This window comes from Perognathus longimembris, chromosome 11 (assembly GCF_023159225.1).
Source record: "Perognathus longimembris pacificus isolate PPM17 chromosome 11, ASM2315922v1, whole genome shotgun sequence".
NCBI classification, from domain to species: Eukaryota; Metazoa; Chordata; class Mammalia; order Rodentia; family Heteromyidae; genus Perognathus; species Perognathus longimembris.
Genome location: NC_063171.1, coordinates 17312002 through 17333913, shown reverse-complemented (window position 1 = coordinate 17333913; position 21912 = coordinate 17312002). Strand labels below are relative to the sequence as shown.

Sequence of the window (21912 nt, the reverse complement as noted above, 5' to 3'; positions counted from 1 at the left end):
ATCAAACTTTTGGAATATTTTTTAGTATTTTCTGTATTCTATACAAGACTCAAAATGTATCCCCTGCCTTCTTTGGAATGCAACTTTAGGGGAGGACTGAGGTTGTTCTTGATTATATAGTCCGTCTGTCTTTCTTTCTTTTTTTCTTTCTTTTCTGTCTTGCTGTCTTGCTGTCTTTCCTTTCTTTCCCCTTCCTTCCTTCCTTCCTTCCTTCCTTCCTTCCTTCCTTCCTTCCTTCCTTCCTTCCTTCCTTCCTTCCTTCCTTCCCTCCCTCCCTCCCTCCCTCCCTCCCTCCCTCCCTCCCTCCCTCCCTCCCTCCCTCCCTCCCTCCCTCCCTCCCTCCCTCCCTCCCTCCCTCCCTTTTGGTAGTAGGGCTTGAACTCTGGGCCTGGGTGCTGTCCCTGGACTCCTTTTGCTCAAGGCTAGTGCTTTACTACTGTGATCTCTGGTATACTTCAGTTTTCTGGGGGTTAATTGAAGATAAAAGTCTCACTGCCAGAACTTTTCTGCCAGAACTGGCTTTGAACTGTAGTCCTCAGATCTCAGCCCCCAGTGGAGCTAAGATTATAGGTGTGGAGTCATCAGTGCCAGGTTTACAGTTTCTTTTAGTATTCCTATTTCTCCTTTTTTCTGTAAGATAGACAAAAGGAGAAAGAACCTGAAGGTGGTTCTAACAAGTTGCTTTATAGAAGGAAAAGTTCCAGTCTTCTCTTTCCCAATTATGTTTCTACTTTCTTCCTAGGATATCTGATCGCATTATGCATTCTTCATTCACCTACCTACTAGATTTTAGGCATTGCTTCAGGCACTGAGGATACTGAAAGGAATAAAACACATAAAATCCCCAGCATTCTTGGAACTTACTTTCTATTGGAGAAAAAGGACACTTACACAATTAAGAAAATAATTAAAATGCAGTAGATATCTTTGATGGTGATAATTGCTATGGAAAAGCATATGAGGAGTTTGGCATGGATAGAGACTATTGGAATTTAAAATACAGTGGCAGGGAAAGCTCCCAGAGACAAGATCTCTTTGAACAAAATCTAGGAGGAGGTGAGGGAGGGAGTGATAGGGAAGCTGGGGAAAGACTGTTAAGGCAGATGAGTAATTAATGAAAAGCCCTTCTGGCAAGAGCATCCTTATAAGTTCAAGAAAGAATGAAAAGACCAGTGTGTCCAGAACTGTGAGGGTAGGAAGAACTTAGGACCTGGGGTTAGGCACTAGATGGTCCCAGTTCAGAAAAAGGCTTAAAGGTCCCTATGTCTTTGAAGAGCAAATTGTACAGTTTTCAATGGAGCAGTTTGAACTGATGATTTGTGTAATCATGCTGTTGTTGGAGAGAATTGGAGATTTAGCCAGGGGGCAAACAAAGCATGGAGTAATTCAGGCAGAAGATGCTAGTCTACCTGTGTGCATGTGGTATCTGTGGAAGTTTGGAAATAGAGTTATGCTTTGTATGTAGTTTGAAGGGTACACTGAACGGATTGGGTACCATTACCCAATGCATGGTGGAGTATGAGGAAAACGCAGAAGACAAGGACTTGGCTTAAGTGACTAGAAGCATAGTGCATCCATCTCTTGAGATGGAAAATGATTGAGAAGCCTGTTTGAGAAAGGGCGAGTTTGAGCCTTTTATTTTTCAATGTGCTTAACTTTAAGATGCTTTTTTTTTTTGGCCAGTCCTGGGCTTTGGACTCAGGACCTGAGCACTGTCCCTGGCTTCTTCTTGCTCAAGGCTAGCACTCTGCCACTTGAGCCACAGCGCCACTTCTGGCCGTTTTCTGTATATGTGGTGCTGGGGAATTGAACCCAGGGCCTCATGTATACAAGGCAAGCACTCTTGCCACTAGGCCATATCCCCAGCCCCTTAAGATGCTTTTTGATCCCCAAATGGAGGTGGAAGAAAGCAACTGGATGTGTGATATCAGAGCTCAGGAAGAAAGGTTGGATTATGATATAAATTTGGGATCCAAAGGCATACCTGGAGATGGTATTTAGGGCAGTAGATTGGATGGGACCGCTAAGGGACTGACTATAACTGAGATTGAAGAAAGGTGTGAAGACTCAGCCTGGGATACTTTAGTGTTTTGCCATGGAGTAGAGGATGTACTAGCAAACCTGCCAGAAAAACTGAAGTCAGGGAGAAGAGTATCTATTGTCCTGACCAGGAGAAGAGTGTATCAAAGAAGAATATAATCGGTCAATTAAGAAGAGGATAGAGAATTGGTTAATAAATTTAGCCACGTAGAAATCACAGATGACCCAATGAGGCTCGTGAAGAAACCCACGTGATGGGCTGTGTGGAGAGAATTCAAGAGAATAGAGAAGAAATTGAAAATCTCTGGAGTCCTATTACTGTGTCCAACTACTGGCATGTTGGTTTTGTTCATGAGGCTAAAATTGAACTTAGTTTAGCAAAATCATTCAACCAGTACTTTTCCAGAGGCAAATGTAATGTAGTAAAAAAGAACATCCAAATTGGAACCCAACGTTTCCATAGCCTTGTCATTTAAGCAAATGACTGAACCTTGCCCTACTACAGTTTCTCTATAAAATTAGTGCATTGGTAGGCTATTTTGAAAGGCTATGATTTTCTCATAATATTGTGAATGGTTAGTGACTTTACAGAAATTGAAAGTAGAAAGGACTTGACTTACTGAGAGAAATTAACACCATTGCTTGTCTCTGGGTTTAAGGTTTTGTTCTTATAAAACCTGTAAATCCACAATGACTTGGTGTTCAGCAGGACCTGCGTATTGTTATGAAAACACCCCAGGACTTTCATAATAAAAAGATTCTTGTGGGCTATTTCTTTTTTCTCTGAGCAACAGCCAAACACTTGAAACCATCATGAATAGAAATATTTTTAGAAGGAAATACTGCATATTCAGACTTTAAAAATATAAACAGGTTTCTACAAACTGAACTCCAAATTGATATGGTTTCCATTTCATTAAGTGTAGGAAACAATCACAACATGGTTAGTCCTCCTTAGCCTCTAGCATGTTCTACAAGAAGAGAGATTCTTACAAGGAAAAGGCTTGGTCTGTGAAGTCTTAAGAGAAATCCAATGGAAGGAAATATACTAAGATTTAAGACTGAGAGGGTTGTTTGTTTTCTCCGTGTTGAGGCTCAATCCCCTAATGCTCTACCACTGAGCTGTAGCCCTAGTCCCAAGAGTAAGAGATTTTGGTTGGACAATGCTAACTTTTGTTAGGGTTATTTTCTATTTAATAGAATCCTTGATAACTGCCATAGAATTAAGTTTTTGTGGTTTTGGTATTGTTGTTTGTCTTTGGTTAAATGACACAGGAGATATATATATATATACACACACACACACACACACATATTACTTTAAGTAGTTGTATAAAGGAGTTGTCATTTAATAAAGAAGTTTATGAATACAGTATATCTTGACTAGGTTACCCCTTTTGACATTCTCTTACATGCTTACCCTACCTACCCCCTCACTGATGTTTCTTAATTTTGTAGAATATATCCTGGATTCTTGACTGTATTGTCCCCTAGATTTCTTTTTTCATAGAATATTTCTGATTAAGTACATAGTGATCCTTATTCTTCTTATTTTTGCTGGTAACAGGGTTTGAACTCATGACCTTGAGCTTGTGTGGCTTTCTTATTCTATTGGCACTCTGTTGCTTTAACCATATCTCCAACTCTGCTTTTTGCTGATTATTTTGGAGAGTGAATCTTGTGGAGTTTTCTACCTGGGCTTGCCTCACACCATAATCCTTTAGATCTCATTTCTTGCATAGCTAGAATTATAGGCATGGGCTACAGCTATCCTGCCACAATGACTATTCTTATCAGCCTTTGTAATTTCTCACTTTTCTTCCTAACTAAACATTAACCTCTTGGGGCATGGACTGTTTTGTTTTTCTAGACCCAGTTTGGAGTAGACATAAGAAATACTGATGATTTCTCTGAATTTTTAAATCTGGATTTCATATTTTGTAAGATTGCAGTTTTGGGATTTTTGTTGTTGTTGTTGTTCGGGGAGTGGTACAGGGTATGGAACTCAAGTCCTGTAGCACTGAACCACACCCCTAGTCACTTTGCTTTTAGGTTTTTCTGGTCTTTTTTTTTCCAAACAGAGACTTGTGCTTTTGCTCTGGTCCACCCTCACACTGTGATCTTCCTGTCTCCATCTCCTGAGGAACAGAGATTATAGGCATATACCACTATGCTTGCCTGGCCTTTGCTCTTGAAGTTAGAAGATTAAAACTTTGAATATACATACTCATTTGATAATTAGGCCTTTTTTTTTTTTGGTGAGATAATAGCTTTCATCCAAGCTTGAGTATGAAATGGAAGGATCATTGTGATCCAGACAATGCCTGGTTCTTGGTTATTGCATGTTTAAGCAAATAATTTTGGGAGATTTATATGTCACCCACAAGGTCTCAGCTGCATGCTGTAAGTCAGTCTGCCTACTCTCAGATTTGATCAGGCTGAAGGACTGTCACAGTGCATAGATCCTGTGTAAAGGATCTGCCCAGCTGTCCATAAGTCTGCAGGGATTCCAGCTGACTTCCCCCTCCTTTTGAACAACAAAAAAATTTTTTTTTGGGCCAGTCCTGGGGCTTGGACTCAGGGCCTGAGCACTGTCCCTGGCTTTTTCTTGCTCAAGGCTAGCACTCTGCCGCTTGAGCCACAGCGCCACTTCTGGCCATTTTCTGTATATGTGGTGCTGGGGAATCGAACCCAGGGCCTCATGTATACGAGGCAAGCACTCTTGCCACTAGGCCATATCCCCAGCCCCCTTTTGAACAATTTTGAGAGTATTTTTTATCTCTGTGGAGATTAAAGTTAAAATAGACTTACATGAAGTGTCAGGAATGATAATTTCAATTTTATCTTGGTCATACGACCATGAATAAATAAAGCAATATATGTGAAAGTCCTTTAAAAATATTACAGAATGATGGTGTTGCTCAGAAACATAGAGATTAAAGGAGGAAGCCAACCATCCAGGAAAGTAATATAGCATTTACATTATATGATGAAGAAGTGCAACAAAAAACTTCCTTGATGAATAGTATATCAATTTGCCTAATTAACTCATTGTCCTAGATAAAGGATAATTCAATCCAGTTTACTAGTAATACCTAGCATTCTAATATACAATATACTGAAAGTCTGAGATGCATATGTTCTTTGCTACACTGTTCTTTTAAATTAGAGGCCACTGAAATAACTGGGAAAAGAGAATATAAAAACCCAAAGGCGGGCTGGGAATATGGCCTAGTGGCAAGAGTGCTTGCCTCGTATACATGAGGCCCTGGGTTCGATTCCTCAGCACCACATATACAGAAAATGGCCAGAAGTGGCGCTGTGGCTCAAGTGGCAGAGTGCTAGCCTTGAGCAAAAAGAAGCCAGGGACAGTGCTCAGGCCCTGAGCTCATGGCCCAGGACTGGCCAAAAAAAACCCAAAGGCAAGCTATTATATCCATCCACCCACCCACCCACCCACCCACCCACCTATCCATCCATTCACCCACTCCTCTACCCATTCAGTCACCAGCCAATATTAGCTTTCTTGCCATTTTTTTTTTTCAGAGAGTATACTCTTGTACCCTTCAAAGACAGTAAAGCAAAGCTTATAAGAAAGCTCATAGTCTGTAAGGAGGCAGGCAGGAAGGTAGTATAACAATATACTTTGTAGTGGAAAGAAACACAGAGCACCCTGAGAGCCCACAGCAGCATCCTAATTCAAGAGTGTGAAGGTCAGCAACATGTGTCTGGAGGAAGCCTGGTCTAGACTGAAGCCTGGAGGAATTGCATGACTCAAGCTGTTTTTGAAAGTATTAAGGAGTCTAGATTTTATGATGAAAGCTGACAGAAAACCTGGGAGTTTTATAAGCAAGGAGTGCCATGATTGGTTTTTCATTTTAGATTTCTATCTCTTGGATCCTTAGGAAGACAGAGCCTTGACAGTTGGGAGATGAAATGTACAAATTATTAAATCTTAATAATTCCAAAGGGGAGATAGGAAGTATATGGGCCATTAGAAGAAGAGAACAGATTCCTTAGCAATTAAGAAAGTCCAAGGGATGTGGTCCTAAGAACATGGAGAACAAGGAGAAATAACACTGCCTTCTGGTGGTTAAAATAAGGAATTAGTCTATAACAAGAGCTGTTAAGGTTTCCTTCACAAGACCAGGTTACTTACTCTAAGTTAATGAGTGTTGATAGTTAGTTCCCTATATGTTAATTTGTTCAAATTAGCACCAACCAAAAGCTTGTAGGGAAGCAATGAAAACCAGGTACAGAAACACACTTAGGTATCAAGCAGCTAAATTCTAACCAGGACTCAAATTGTTAATTTACTCTACATTTGAATAACCAATCAGTCCACTCATCTTTAGAATTCCTCTGTAGTGATGGAGTGTTTATCTTTTTAAATATGTAGTGGTGTCATTACATATTACAATCTCTGATTAACTGTCCTTGTTCTGGATGCCCACTTACTAAACAGCTTTCAGATCATTTAACCTCATGTACATTTTTGATGGGGACAGAAGGCCCTGGTTAGACGGACACATACATCAGATTCACCAGACAATTATATTCTTCATTGGTAACTCATATTTTGGCATAACCAGTTGTATACATTAGCCTCTGTTGTTTAAAATACTCTGGCAGTGTTCTGTTCAAGTTTCTGAGTTTGCAAGTCCAAGAGTCAGATACTGGTCAACGACAATGAATTTGTCATAGTAAATGTTTCCCTCATGGGTCTGTATGGGTGGCCTGTCTGTCTACAGGTGTCACTCCTCAGCATTTCAAGCTGTCAGCATCACTTGAATGTGCCAAGTGCTATTTAGTCTGCTGGAAACGTATATAGATGGCAGTTGAAGCCATTGGAATAAATGAGATCATTCAAGGAGAGTGTGTAGGCTGAGAAGGCAGACAGGACGGAACTGTGGAGAATATAAACACTAAGAAGACAGAGGAAAGGAAGTTCATAGAGGATTCTGGTTATTTCAGGATAATGGAAAGAGAAACAGGATTGAGAGGCATTAAAAACTACAAAGTTGTGACTTTTACACAAGCTGTCAACTCTGTCCATGTATAAGATTACTGAAAATAAAGGCTAAGCCAAATTAAGCTAAAAAAGTTAGAAAGCTGTCTGATAGGTAAGAAAAGGGAACTAGTCTTTCATGAAACAACACCATAGGTGACAGTACAGGCTTGGTTGGCTGACATCTGAGTTGGAAGTCTGGCTCTGCCAATCACCTGCTGAACGGTTTTTACTTTTGATTTCATTTTCAGTAAACTGGAGATATTCTCTATCTTAAGGATTATGTGAGGATTAATTATATTAATGGTTGTCCAAATTCTAGTGCCATAACTTACACATGGTAAATTCCTAACAAACATTGATTACTGGTTCTTAGATTTGTGGAAGAATATGCATATTTTTAAAAGGGAAAAACAGAGGCTGTTTTTAAGTACTAATGAAAAAAGTCAATAGACTAGGAAAAGAATGAAAAATGCCAAAGAGAAATGTGGTCATTTATGGAACCAAGACTTGAAGGTAGCAAGAAGGCAAGGGGTGCAAAGAACTTTAGTTCAATATGCAAAGAGAGCAGCATACCATAGATCGACATGATAGTGGCCAACATGGTAGTTGGGGATGCATATGTGATTTCTTGTCTGATGGATTCTTTTCTCAAAGAAACAGAATATGTGATGAAACAGAATGGGAAGGCTGACTATGGACTGGTGGTTCAGGATATGAATTTGTGTTGGTTGACTGTTATGTAGTTGGATCTTTTTCATAAGCCCCATGTGATCTGGGAATACTGCTGAAGTGGACTTTGGTTTGATCCAAGACCTGGATTTTGTTGAGCTGATATGATTTTTAAAAAGAGGATACATTGAGAAGCATATCAATAAGAGAGAGACTGAAATAATAGATCAGAGGGTCAAGTGTGGATGAATTGCATTGATAAAGAGTTGGCATTTTAACCAACCCAGATGCCCCTCGGTAGATGAGTGGATCAGGAAAATGTGGTACATATACACAATGGAATTCTATGCCTCTATCAGAAAGAACAACACTGGCCCATTCGTAAGGAAATGGAAGGACTTGGAAAAAAATCATAGTAAGTGAAGTAAGCCAGATCCAAAGAAACATGGACTCTATGGTTTTCCTCATAGGGAATAATCAGTACAAGTTTAGGTTAGTCATAGCAGAAGATCACAATAGCCCAATAGCTATGCCCTTATGAACACATAAGATGATGCTAAGTGAAATGAACTCCATGTTATGGAAACAAGTGGTATATCATTGTTGTAATTATTTTCAACATGCCATGTGAAACAGTATCCTTTTTTTTCTCTTGTATTCTCTTCCTGTGGTTTTACCCCTGCTATCACTGTATTTGATCTTAGTACCCTGTATGCTGTATATATGTGCATTAGAACTAGGGAAGGGAAAGGGAATACCAAAATCGAGAGACAGAGGATAAAAAGGCAAACCATTCCAAAAGCAATACTTACAAAACCATTTGGTGTAAACAACTGTAAAACTCGTGAGGAGGGGAGGGAAAGGGGGAAGGGGGAGGTGGAGGGAATTTGAGGAAGGAGGTAACAAGTTGAACAAGAAATGTACAGCCTTACATATGAAACTGTAACCCCTCTGTACATCACTTTGACAATAAATAAGTATTTTTTTTTAATTTGGCATTTTGCATATGAAAGAAAATGTGACAAAGGAAGTTGAGATTATCCATTAAATATAGTCAAATGATTGGTCACAAAACACTTGAGTAGGAAAGGAGTTTAAGTCAAGATGGACTTCATGGAATGGAAATGAAGAATAGATGCCTTAGAGTTGACCATGGAATGGAGATGAAGAATAGATGCTTCAGAATTGACCATGGAACAGCAGTGAAGAATAGATGCTTTAGAGTTGATCATGGAATGGGGATGAAGAATAGATGCTTTAGAGTTGACCATGGAATGGAGATGAAGAATAGATGCTTCAGAATTGACCATGGAACAGCAGTGAAGAATAGATGCTTTAGAGTTGATCATGGAATGGGGATGAAGAATAGATGCTTTAGAGTTGACCATTGAATGGAGATGAAGAATAGATGCTTTAGAGTTGAGTGTGTATGCTTTAGTAACCTAGATAATTGCACTGCCTGGAAGGAGGAACAAGACAGTGAGTCAGGAAGGATTTTTTTTTCTTAAATTAATGAGATTTAAGAGGCAGTTAAATTGAAGAGGTTAGAAGATATCATGATGGTGGGGGTGGGGGGAAAGATACTCCTCCAAATGAAAGGTGTTTTCTCTTAGAGAAACAACAGAGTAGATAAAATGCTGACCCAACTCTTGACACTGAGGCATGTTGGCTGTTGGAGAGTGAATGAGCTCTCCTCCCCTGGTGAGGGCTGCGGGGAGGTGGCACCCTCAAGGAAGAGTCAAGAGGGAGGTAGATGGAAAGGAAGTTCCTATGTGAAGATGTGTTTGGAGCCTATAGAATTTGTGGGGGATGGTAAGGGAACAGCATGGTAAAAGAATGGGGTGGCAGGATGAAATAGGCTGAGAATCAGAGTTATGAATGGTTTCCATTTGGGGTGGTGGCCACAGGGGGTGGTGACTTAGTACAGTACCAGTTGCAAAGCTCTGACTGAAGCTTGAGTGAAAGTTTAACATTTGTATAGCATACCTAAGTTTAATATCATCCCCTCAATCTCTAGGAGAGTCAGCTGTTGGTAGAGACACCACCTTGTGTCACACACTAACATAGTTTTTATATTTTCTTTTCTAAACATTGTTATTGTAAGAATGATGTACAGAGGGGTACAGTTACATAGGTCAGGTGTTGAGTACATTTCTTTTTGAAGAGTGTCACCTCTTCTCTTGTTTTCTCCCAACCCTTGCAACAAGTTGTATAGTTCACTTACAACATAGTGAGTATCACTGTTGTATTTGTTCACCCAGTGTCCCACTATTTCTGTATACCCCCTACCATTTCCCAAACAGATAAACCTAACATACAAGACTAAACGTATGGAAAACAAAAACAGAGACAAAGGAAAAAAATAAACAAAAAAAAACAACAAAAATTTTTTGGTGTTCATTTTGATAAACATCATTTTATATGATCACATCCACATAGCTATTGAGCCTTTGTGAACCTTTCCTAAGAATATCCTCCTTTGATCTCACTGTGCAGATATCTAGACTCCCATAAAATTTATCTGTCCAAGTATTTTGTTATTTGGTCTTTTACCATTCAGTGTGTTTACTTGTAGATTTACAGGCATATGCAACCTATGTTTCTTTGGGTCTGGCTTACATTACTTAATATAATTTTTTCTAAATATTTCCATTTCCTTATGAATGGCACATCATTCTTCATGATAGAAGCATAGAATGCCATGTGTATATATATACCACATTTTCTTGGTTTATTCATGCATTGAAGGACCTCTGGTTTGATCCCCATATCTTAGCTGTGGTGAACAGTGCTGCAATAAACTTGGTTGTGCTGGTAGCTTTAGTGTGCCCTGGTTTGGATAAATGCCCAGCAGTGGAATTGCTAGGTCACAGGGAAACTCTATGTTTAGTCTTTTGAGGAACCTCCATACAGCTTCTCAGAGTGGTGGAACATGTTTACATTCCTAGCATAGTGCAGTAACATTCCCCTTGCCCACATCCCTTCCAACATCTGTTACTGTTAGTTTTCTTGATAATGGCCATTCTAATTGGGGTGAAGTTGAATCTCAATGTTGTTTTTATCTGCATTTCTTTTCATGGCCAGAGATGTTGTACTTACTTTCTTTTCTTTTATTTCTTTCTTTGTTGTTAATGTGATGTACAGAGGGGTTATAGTTTCATACATAAGGCAGTGAGTACATTTCTTATCAAATTTGTTACCTCATTTTTCTTCCACTGCCCCCCAAATGCCCCCCACCCCAAGTTGTACAGTTGGTTTACAGCATATGGTTTTGTAGTATTGCTGCTGCATTGGTTTGCCTTTTACCCTTTGTCTCTCCATTTTGATATTCTCCTTACTTTCCCTAGTTCCAATAAATGTATATACCATAACCAGGATACCAAAATCAGTGACATCAGGGGTAAAACCATGGGGAAGAAAAACAAAAGAAAAAGGCATAATTTCATATGGTGTGTTGAAAATAACAACAACGACAAACCACTTATTTCCATAACTTGGGAGTTCATTTTGCTTAGCATCATCTTATATGTTCATATGTACATAGTACTGAGTTATTGTGATCATCTGCTAGGACTATCCTAGACATGTACTAATTATTACCAATGAGGGAAACTGTAGAGTCTGTGTTTCTTTGGGTGTGGCTCACTTCATGTGTCTATTGGCTATTCTTCTCTGAGAAATATCTTTTTACATCTTTAGCCCATTTATTAATTGTGTTGTTATTTGTTTGAGGGTTTATTTTGGGGAAGGTTAATTTTCTGAGCTCTTAGTATAGTTTAGATATGAGACCTTTGTCTGCTGCATAGCTAATAAAAATCTCTCTTTCTGCTAGCTATGTCCTTTGCCTATGTCCTATCTTGCTAGCTATGTCCTTTGCCATGCAGAAACTCTTCAGTTTGATGTAATCCCATTCATCCCATGTTTCTTATTTCTAGCATAGATTTTATCCTCATACCATTTTCTTCTTTGCGCTACCACCATAGTTATGGACCAGTCACTGAGCTAGATATGCTTTGTGTCATTTAAGCCTAACCAAACCCACAAAAAGATCCCTCCTCACTAACTGGCATGTTATATGCCAGGCTTATATGCAGTCTCACAACACATACAATATTTCCAGAAAAGAAGTAGCTTTCTATAAATTGTCTGTGTTCTCACACATTTGAGCAAATGTGTGAGACTGATATGTTCCCAAGAAGAAGAGCACAGGGCCGTAGGGCTTCTTGAATAGAGTACCATAAACTGGTGATTTTAAGCAGCAGAAAAATTTGATCCTAATTCTAGAGGCTGGAAGTTCAATATCAAGATGTCGGCAGAGCTTTTTCCTAGTGAATGTTGTAAGGGAGACTCTGATCCAGGCCTTTTCCCTATGTCTTGGGGATTTGCTGGCAATCTTGGAATGTCCCTTGGCTTGTAGGTGCATGACTTTGACCCTCTGCCTTCATATTCATAAGTGCTGTGTCTGAAGGCTGTCTCAAGTTCCTCTTCTTTGTGAGGACACTAATCATAAAGGTTTAGTGGCTCATTATACTTCAAGATGGTGTCCTTTTTATCTGACTATGACTGCAGTAATCCTGTTTCCACAGGCGGTCCCATTCTAAGGCAGTGAAGGATAGTTTCAACATAAAGAATTTTACAGGACAGAATTCAGCTGATTTCAGATCACTCAGCAAGTAACATTAAAAATAAGAAGCTTGAGAATTCTTCTACTAGTGAAACTCAGTTTGTTCTACAAGTTTCCAACAAAAAGTGTTTTTGTCAGGGGATGTTGTAGATTTCTGTAGAGTTCTCAGTGGCAGTTGTGGAGAGAGGCATTGGTGGTTGCATCATGACTATTCAAGTCCTTGAAATAATGTTCATTAAAAAAACTGGGATTTTTTTTTTCTGTGAACCCTTGACATTTAATAATGTTCTATTTGATCTTTTTTTGTGGTGGTGTTGAAATATTTACTTTAATTTTGAAATGGGAGAATTATATAGGAGTTAGGAACTCTGGGAATTATGTGTAGGATCCAAAATATTTTGGCTTTATGTAACCCCAGGTTTCTTGAGAACTTCAAACACACTAATTGGAACAATTTTTCCGTTAACATTGAATCTCTAGAACTTTTCCTTTAAGCACTGTTTTACAGCAGGTGGGAGGAATTCCTTGAAGTTCTCAGGCTGGAAGGTACTCCCCTTACCCACAAAAAAATGCTTGAGGGGACCCTCTAGCTGCTTCTGCCAAGATCTGACAGGAAAAGCCTGGCTAAATGAAACTCATGGGTTATGGGGAGGGGATAAACGTGATGCTACTTATTCCATTCTACACATAAACACACATACACATTCTATTCTCTCTGTGTATATATATAATATATAAAGAGAATATAGATGTATATTCAGATATACAGTATACACACAGAATATGTATGTATATATATTTAAAAATTGCCATATTTGGAATATCAGTCTTTGAGATTCAAAGTGAAACCTGGTTTGTTTTTTGTTTCTTGTTTTTCCACTTCAAAGTCCTTTGCTAGAGCACAAAGAAAACCTCATTTCCATTGTTTTTCTATTCCCCAGAGGGTCTTCTCTGCTCTTCTTAGGTGAGTATTCTCACCACTCCCTTGATCAGGTTATCAGACCTGTGCCTTGAAGTTGTGTCCCCAGCCACACCCTGCAGTGGAATGCCCCCTATGTGCAGGATATGATCTCCTCTACAGTTAAAAGATTTCCTAGTTATTACTCCCCCTGGGAATTTTCCTGGAAAACTAGAAAAGTATCATTAAGACTCTTTTTAGATTTATTACACCTGCTGTACCTTTGTTAAGAGGACTCCTTTCTATTTTGCTATAATGAAAATTATGAGAATTTAATTTTCATTGGTTCTTTATATGTACATATGTATTTACTTGTTTATTTTTGTCAGTACTGGGGACCAAAATCAATGCCTCAAGCTCTTGTTCATGGCTAGTGCTCTTGCACTTGAGCCATGTCTTCATCCTAGCTTTTTGCTAGTTAATTGGATATAAATTCTCTCAAGAGTCTGACTGGCTGACTTTGAACCACAATCCTCCTTTTCTCAGCCTCTTGAGTAGCTAGGCTTCCAGGTATGAGCCACCAGTACCAGATTTTATTTTTTATTTTTATGCCTATCATGGGGCTTGAGGCCTGGGAACTCTATCACTTGAGCCACAGCTCTACTTCTTGGTGTTTTTTTTTTTTTTGTTGTTGTTGTTGGTTAACTGGGGAGAAGTCTCATTGCCCAGGCTGGCTTCTAACAGTGATCCTCAGATTGCAGCCTCATAAGTAGCTATGATTACAAGGCATGAGCCACTGGTGCCCATTCTCAGTTTGGTTTACTTTGAGAACATAAAATTTGGCTACACAGAATGACGTTTTTAATGCATAGATTTTGATATCAAATAGACCATCATTTGATTAATAGTTACCGATTTTGATGAGAACTTTTCAGAGCTTTCATTTCCTGTCATAAAGAATGTAACAGTTGTGTTTCCATGCAAACCTTTTTTTTTTTTTTTTTTGGCCAGTCCTGGGCCTTGGACTCAGGGCCTGAGCACTGTCCCTGGCTTCTTCCCGCTCAAGGCTAGCACTCTGCCACTTGAGCCACAGTGCCGCTTCTGGCCGTTTTCTGTATATGTGGTGCTAGGGAATCGAACCTAGGGCCTCGTGTATCCGAGGCAGGCACTCTTGCCACTAGGCTATATCCCCAGCCCCTCCATGCAAACCTTTTACTGAAGAAAAGGATTGAGAGTGTGCTGTTAGGCAAACATTGGGCATAGAGTAAGGATACTGGTATCCTGACTTTGAACCTGGCAGATAATAGGTGTTGGAAATAGCTCAGGATGTTGGGGTGTTGCATAGGATTAAGGACATGAACTCAGCAAGGCAAAGTTTACTTTTGCAGAAGTGTACATGGTTAATAAAAAAAACCTAGCAAGCAAGTACACAGAGCAGGCAGGCTGCTCCCTTTTCATCTCTAACCCAGCAGGCCCTGCCCCTCTGCTCATATTGGCTGAACTCAGGTTCCACCATCTGCAAAAATATTTGGCTTAATTAACAGGATGTAATTAAAATTCAAGGACCTTCCTAAGTAAAGTGCTCAGGAGATGGATGTAACAAAAATGTAATTAACAAGGGCCAAGCCACCTAGCCAAATGGGAACCCTTCAAAAAATTAATTTTCTTAAGATTGACAGAATGGAAGCAAACTGCTAGAAAAGATTTTTCTCACATATATATCTGACAGGCCCTCTTCCTTCTGTGCAAAATAAAGCTATGTGGTGTGCTCATACACACTTAACTGCTAGCTCTGGAGCTAGAGCTAGGAACAGGAAATCCTCTGACATTTGCCAATTTCTCTTGTGTAAATACTCTCCCAGAGTGATCTCAAGCTACAATGAAGTCACAGGACTGTGGCCTGACAATTGATGTAGTTTCCTCTCACCTACCACTTAAAATTCCTTCCACAAAGTGGGATACTTATGTTTAAATGAGACTGTATTTGTCAAAGAATTTGGTGTAGGAGGCATTCATCCTCCAAATCTTAGTTAAATTTCATTTGGAAAGTCTTCTGTGGGTACAGTGAGGGAGCATAGAATTAGCTCTATGATGGAGAAAAGAGAATTGAATGTTTTATTCTCTATGGCAGTTTAGGAAATTTGAACAGCAAATACCATGACAGGCAAGGTAGAGAGGAAATGCTAACCTGGAGTGGGGAAGGAAGGACCCAGCACTTGCTTAAATCTCCATAAGGCATCTATGAATAGTCTCCTATTTATTGTCAGCACCTCCTTCCCATGTGTGTCTTCCCCATCTCAGTGTAGTGTGACTGTGTTTATAGTCATTTGGACAAACCCTTGGAGTCACCCTGGACTCATCACTTTTATGACTTATGTCCAGTTCCTCCTCAGAAATCTGTAGGCTTGACTTTCCAGAAAATTGTGAGTTTGGCCACTCTGCATCCCTTTCTACCTCCTTAGTCCAAAGCTCTTTAACTGTCTGCTGTGCTTCCTAGACCAGCCAGGATTCTGGGAAAAGAAAGTCACATCTACATCTGTCCTTTTTGATGTTCTTGTTCATTTCACTTTCACCTTATTGGCTTGTTTATTGGGTTTTACTTGCCACATTTACTTAGCCTTCTCTCTGCATGCAGGTCCTGGCAGGACTTGGGGCATCATTTCATTAGCTACTTGAGGGACAAAACCTCCTCCTCAGAGAAATAACCATCTACTCTTAACAGTTTTGTACATGACTGTCCTGTTGACCACTTTATTTTTTCCCCTTTATATAATTTAGCACTTCTTGACACTAGAGAGGATGTGTATCCATTTATTTCCATTCTACCTTCTCCATTAAATATAGACTCCATGAAGGAGTACTTCATGCCCAGAGCATTCTAAAAAAGGTTCCCTGGTGGGCACAGGACATTCAATAAATATTTAATAAAAATGAAAATTTCTAAGTGCTATATTTACTTGGGAAAAGACCTTTCTAGTTGTTGTGTGTTGAATTCTCTCGCTATATACCCATAAGTTCAAACTTACTATGTTATGCAACAATCTTCATTTTTATCTTTTGTCCAGTGATAGATAACAAATAAGCTTATTTTAACTTACTAAAAATGGATAACTTGATATACATTAAAATTTTGCCTTCTAATGCTAATCAGTTTTTTCTTTGTGAGGTCACATTGGTAGGTACATACTGGCTCTGGATTGCCTATTTTCCTAGTGAATGATTTGCTTTTTCATTAAATATTTGGCTGTCTTTATTTTTAATATTTTTTTTGTCTTTAAGCTTACTGATCTTGGTTTTAATGTTGCTCCAAATTTGCTGGGTGCTTTTTAGTATCATTTTCCTTCTTTTATTTTATTTATTTATTTATTTATTGCCAGTCCTGGGCCTTGGACTCAGGGCCAGAGCACCTTCCCTGGCTTCTTCCCGCTCAAGGCACTCTGCCATCTGAGCCACAGCGCCCCTTCTGGCCGTTTTCCATATATGTGGTGCTGGGGAATCGAACTGAGAGCTTCATGTGTAGGAGGCAAGCGCTCTTGCCACTAGGCCATATTCCCAGCCCCCTTCTTTTATTTTTAAGCTAGTTTTAATAGTCAAATTTAGCCCTATTACTTTTACTGTGATTATTTATATATCTGTATACATTTATACATATTTCTATGATTTTTTTTCATTTTTCCTTATTTATTGTCAAAGTGATATACAGAGAGGTTACCGTTTCATACGTTAGGCCTTGGGTACATTTCTTGTACAGTTTGTTACCTCCTTCCTCATTCCTCCCTCCCCCCTCCCCTTTTCCCTCTCCCCCCATGAGTTATTCAGTTGATTTACACCAAATGGTTTTGCAAGTATTGCTTTTGGAGTCGTTTGTCTTTTTATCCTTTGTCTCTTGATTTTGATAATCCCTTTCACTTCCCTATTTCTAATACCAGTACATGCAGTATCCAGTGTACTCAGATAAGATACATTGATAGTGTGGGTACAACCAAAGGAAGGGGATACAAGAGGATCAGCAACAATAGAAGCTATGGTTTCACATGGCATGTTGAAAGTAATTACAACAGTGATATAACAGTTGTTTCCATAACATGGAGTTCATTTCACTTAGCATCATCTTATGCATTCATAAGGGCATAGCTATTAGGATCTTGTGATCCTCTGTTGTGAGTAGCCTAAACCTGTGCTAATTATTCCCTATGAGGAAGACCATACAGTCCATGTTTCTTTGTGTCTGGCTCACTTCACTTAGTATAATTTTTTCCAAGTCCTTCCATTTCCTTATGAATGGGGCAATGTTTTTCTTTCTGATCAAAGCATAAAATCCCATTGTATATATGTACCACATTTTCCTGATCCATTCGTCTACTGAGGGGGATCTGGGTTGGTTCCATATTTTGGCTATGACAAATTGTGCTGTGATGAACATTGTTGTGCTGGTGGCTTTAGTGTGTTCTTGTTTGTGGTCTTTTGGGTAGATGCCCAAAAGTGGAGCTGCTGGGTCATAGGGGAGCTCTATGTTTAGCCTTCTGAGGAATCTCCATACAGTTTTGCAGAGTGGCTGAACCAGTTTACATTCCCACCAACAATGAAGTAGGGTTCCCTTTTGGCCACATCCTCTCCAACATTTATTATTGTTAGTTTTCTTGATAAAAGACATTCTTACTGGGGTGAGGTGGAACCTCAGTGTTGTTTTGATTTTAATTTCTTTCATGGCCAGTGATGTAGAGCACTTTTTCATATGTCTCTTGGCCATTCTCATTTCCTCATTAGAGAAGTCTCTTTTTAAGTCTTTAGCCCACTTGTTGAGGGGGCTGTTGGTTTTTTGTGGTTTTGTTTTGGAGGAATTTAATTTTTTTTAGTTCTGCATATATTTTAGATATGTGGCCTTTGTCCATTGTATGGCCAGTAAAGACCTTTTCCCAATCTGGGGCTTTCTGTTTATCTTGCGAGCTATGTTTTTTGCTCTGAAGAAGCTCTGCAGTTGATGCAGTCCCATTTGTCCATCCTTTCTTTGATTTGTAGCATTTCTGGGTCTTTGTTAAGGAAGTTTCATCCTGTGCCAAGGAGCACAAGTATTTCTCCTACTCCTCCTTGTAGTGTTTTCAGGGTATCTGCTTTAATTTCGTGGCCTTTGATCCATTTGGAATTGATTTTGGTGCACGGTGATATATCTGGATCTAGTTTTAGTTTGGTGCAGGTGTTGAACCAGTTTTGCCAGCACCATTTGTTAAAGAGGCATCTTTCTTCTATCCTATTTTTTTAGCTCCTTTATCAAAAATTAAGTAGGCATAGTCTGTGGGTTCATTTCTGGGTCTTCAATTCTGTTCCATTGGTCTTCAAGCCTGTTCCGGTGCCAATACCGAACTGTTTTTATTACTGTAGCTTTATAATACAGCTTGAAGTTTGGTATTGTAATGCCTCCGGCACTGTTCATTCTGCTTAGGATTGTTTTTGCGATTCGTGGTCTTCTATTGTTCCATATGAATGTCTGGATTGCTTCCTCTATTTCATTAAAAAATGGTGTTGAGATATTAATGGGTATTGCATTGAATTTGTAGATAGCCTTTGGCAATATTGCCATTTTGACTATATTAATCCTCCCAAACCAGGAGCATGGGAGGTTTTTCCATTTCCTTAGTTCTGCCTTAATTTCATTTCATGGTTTTAAAGTTCTCATCATAGAAGTCTTTAACTTCTTTAAGGTTATTCCTACATATTTTATGTTTCTTGAGGCTATTGCAAAGGGAGTTGCTTTCCTGATTTCAGCCTCGGTCTTCAGGTCATTAGCATAGAGAAAGGGCGTTGATTTTTGAAGGTTTATTTTATATTTTGCTACTCTTCCAAAGTTTTGGAGCAGCTCTAGTAGCTTGGGAGTAGAGTCTATGTGGTTCTTTAGGTATAGGATATTTCTATGATCTTATTTTGTGTTTTCCACTCATTGTGAGTTGCCTTGTCCTGTCTTCCTTTTTTCCTGCTGTTGAATTTTCTTTCCATTCTCTTCCACTCTTCTATGGTTTGGAACTTACACATTGCATTTATTTTCCTATTTCCACTGTTTACCCACTTGTCCCAGGCGTTTCATTTGGTTCTTTTTCAGATCTCTGTATTCTGTTCTTTATGATATGCTCATTAATATTATTATGGCCACTTTCACATTGTTTTTGTTGTTTTTACTTAGTAGAGTTGATTCACATCTCCTTGCTCCTTGGTCTGCTGGCTGTCCCTCACTGAGCCTTGTTTCCTAATATGGTTACTAATTTTTGACTAGGAAGAGCGCTTGGAGTGGTAATATGTTTCTTCAATAGAGTATTTTACTCAGGTATTTTTATTAGGTTTTTGTAAAATTGTACAATAGTATGTGGACTAGGTGCTTTGGATTCTTGTATTGTACAGCTAAGATTTCAGTTCGTTTAGGAGATGATGTGCTTCTTGTCAATTCTCTGGGTTAGTGGGAGGGATTTTACTGATCCTTGTTTTATTGAGGTTGTGTTTTCCAAAGTATATTGTACAGTAGCTTGCTGAACCAAAAAAATCAGACACCATAAAAATTGCACCCCTATGGACATTAAAATATTAATAGCCACCAGGTGTAGGTGGCTCATGCTTGTAGTCCTAGCTAATTAGGAGGCTGAGATCTGAGAATCATGGTTCAGAGCCTGGGCAGAAAAGTCCTGATGAGACTCTTATCTTTAATTAACCAGTCAAAAACAAGAAGTGGTAGAGCACTAGCCTTGAGCATAAAGAGGCTGAAGGACAGTACCCATGCCCTGAGTTTAAGTCCTACAACCAATGGCAACCCCCCTCTCCCCATATATATATGCAAAACTTGTAAAGAACAACTTATGTTTATGTTCTGGTTTGTGGTTGCTTTTCCTTTCTGGCACTTGGGAGATTTCCCTTTGTTTACTGTCAAGTTTGGCTACTTAAGACAAAGGCAATTTTATGTTTTATCCAGTATTTATTTCTGTTTTGGAGGAGGAAGATGGTCTTCTCCTTCCCTTTCCTCCTCCTCCATTTTCATTGTATCTTGATTTTTATCTTACATTTTTCTGTTGTCATTTAATTCTGTATACTTCACAATAGCCATTATATTTCCATTCTGACTTTTTTATTTAGGTCATTGAGAAATATAGTTTTCAGTTACAATGAGATATCAGTTCATACTTATCCAAATGGCTGTTACAAAAATGGTAAAAGATAACAAATATTGGCTAAGATATGGAACAAAGGGAACAGTCATATACCATTAGTATATGAATTAATATAGCCTTTATAGAAAATGGCTAAAAGTATACAATAAAACATTATCTAGCAATCAACCTCTATCTACCCTGAAGTTTTGGAAAGACATACTTTTTGTTGCAGGATCATTTACATTAGCTGAGCCATGGAGTTAATCTTAGTACCCATGAAAGGATGAATAGATAAAAGAAAATGTGATATGTGGAAGAAAACAAAAGGAACATATTACAAGATAGAAGGCTGCAAAATGACTTTGAATAGAAAGCCAATAGCTCAGGAAATTAAATCAAGTATTGACAAATGGGATTAGATCCAATTATAAGACTTCTTTCTGCACAGCAAAAGAAATAATCAGCAGTTAAGACATAGCCTGCAGTGTAGGATAAAAAATCTTTGTCAGATATTCATCTGACAGGGATCAATATCTAAAAAAATCTAAGAAGCTGAACTAAAAAATTGAATAGCAAAATAACAAATCTAATCAATGAACATGTGATCGCACTGAATAGACATTTTTTTCAAAAGAAAATATAAAAATGGCCAGTAAATACAAGAAAAGTGTTTGAAATTCTTAGCCATCAAAACTATATTGAGGGCTGGGGATATAGCCTAGTGGCAAGAGTGCCTGCCTCGGATATACGAGGCCCTAGGTTCGATTCCCCAGCACCACATATACAGAAAACGGCCAGAAGCGGCGCTGTGGCTCAAGTGGCGGAGTGCTAGCCTTGAGCGGGAAGAAGCCAGGGACAGTGCTCAGGCCCTGAGTCCAAGGCCCACGACTGGCCAAAAAAAAAAACAAAAAAAAACTATATTGAGCGTCTACCTCATCCGAGTCAGAATGGTTATCAGCAAGTAAACAAGTAAGTACTAACCAGGATGCTGAAGCAACTCATATTCACTGTGAGTGGGGATGTAAACTAGTTTAGTTGTTATGTCAAAGTATATGGAAATTTCTCTTTAAAATTATTTTACTTTATTGTTATTATAGATGTTATGTACAGAGGGACTACAGTTTCTAAAAATACCCAAATATTGAACTGCCGTGTAATCCAGCCATACTGTATCTGATCATAGGTTACAAAAGTAAAAATGAGACTTCTAGAAAGGGGGAAGGGGAAAAAGGGAAAGGAGAGAGTATAAGACTGTGAATGGGGAAATGTGATCCACGTATATTTTATACCTATATGGAAATGGCACAGTGAAACTCATTATTCTGTACAATTTATTATTTATTTATTTATTTATTTATTTTTGGCCAGTCGTGGGCCTTGGACTCAGGGCCTGAGCACTGTCCCTGGCTTCTTCCCGCTCAAGGCTAGCACTCCGCCACTTGAGCCACAGCGCCGCTTCTGGCCGTTTTCTGTATATGTGGTGCTGGGGAATCGAACCTAGGGCCTCGTGTATCCGAGGCAGGCACTCTTGCCACTAGGC

At 39.0% G+C, this 21912-nt stretch overlaps 1 protein-coding gene across 6 annotated transcripts in view; it reads left to right on the top strand.

Moving 5' to 3' along the window:
* The window catches only part of Hmcn1 (hemicentin 1), a 429493-nt gene that overhangs the window by 3885 nt on the left and 403696 nt on the right, over positions 1 to 21912 (top strand). The window lies entirely within an intron of this gene.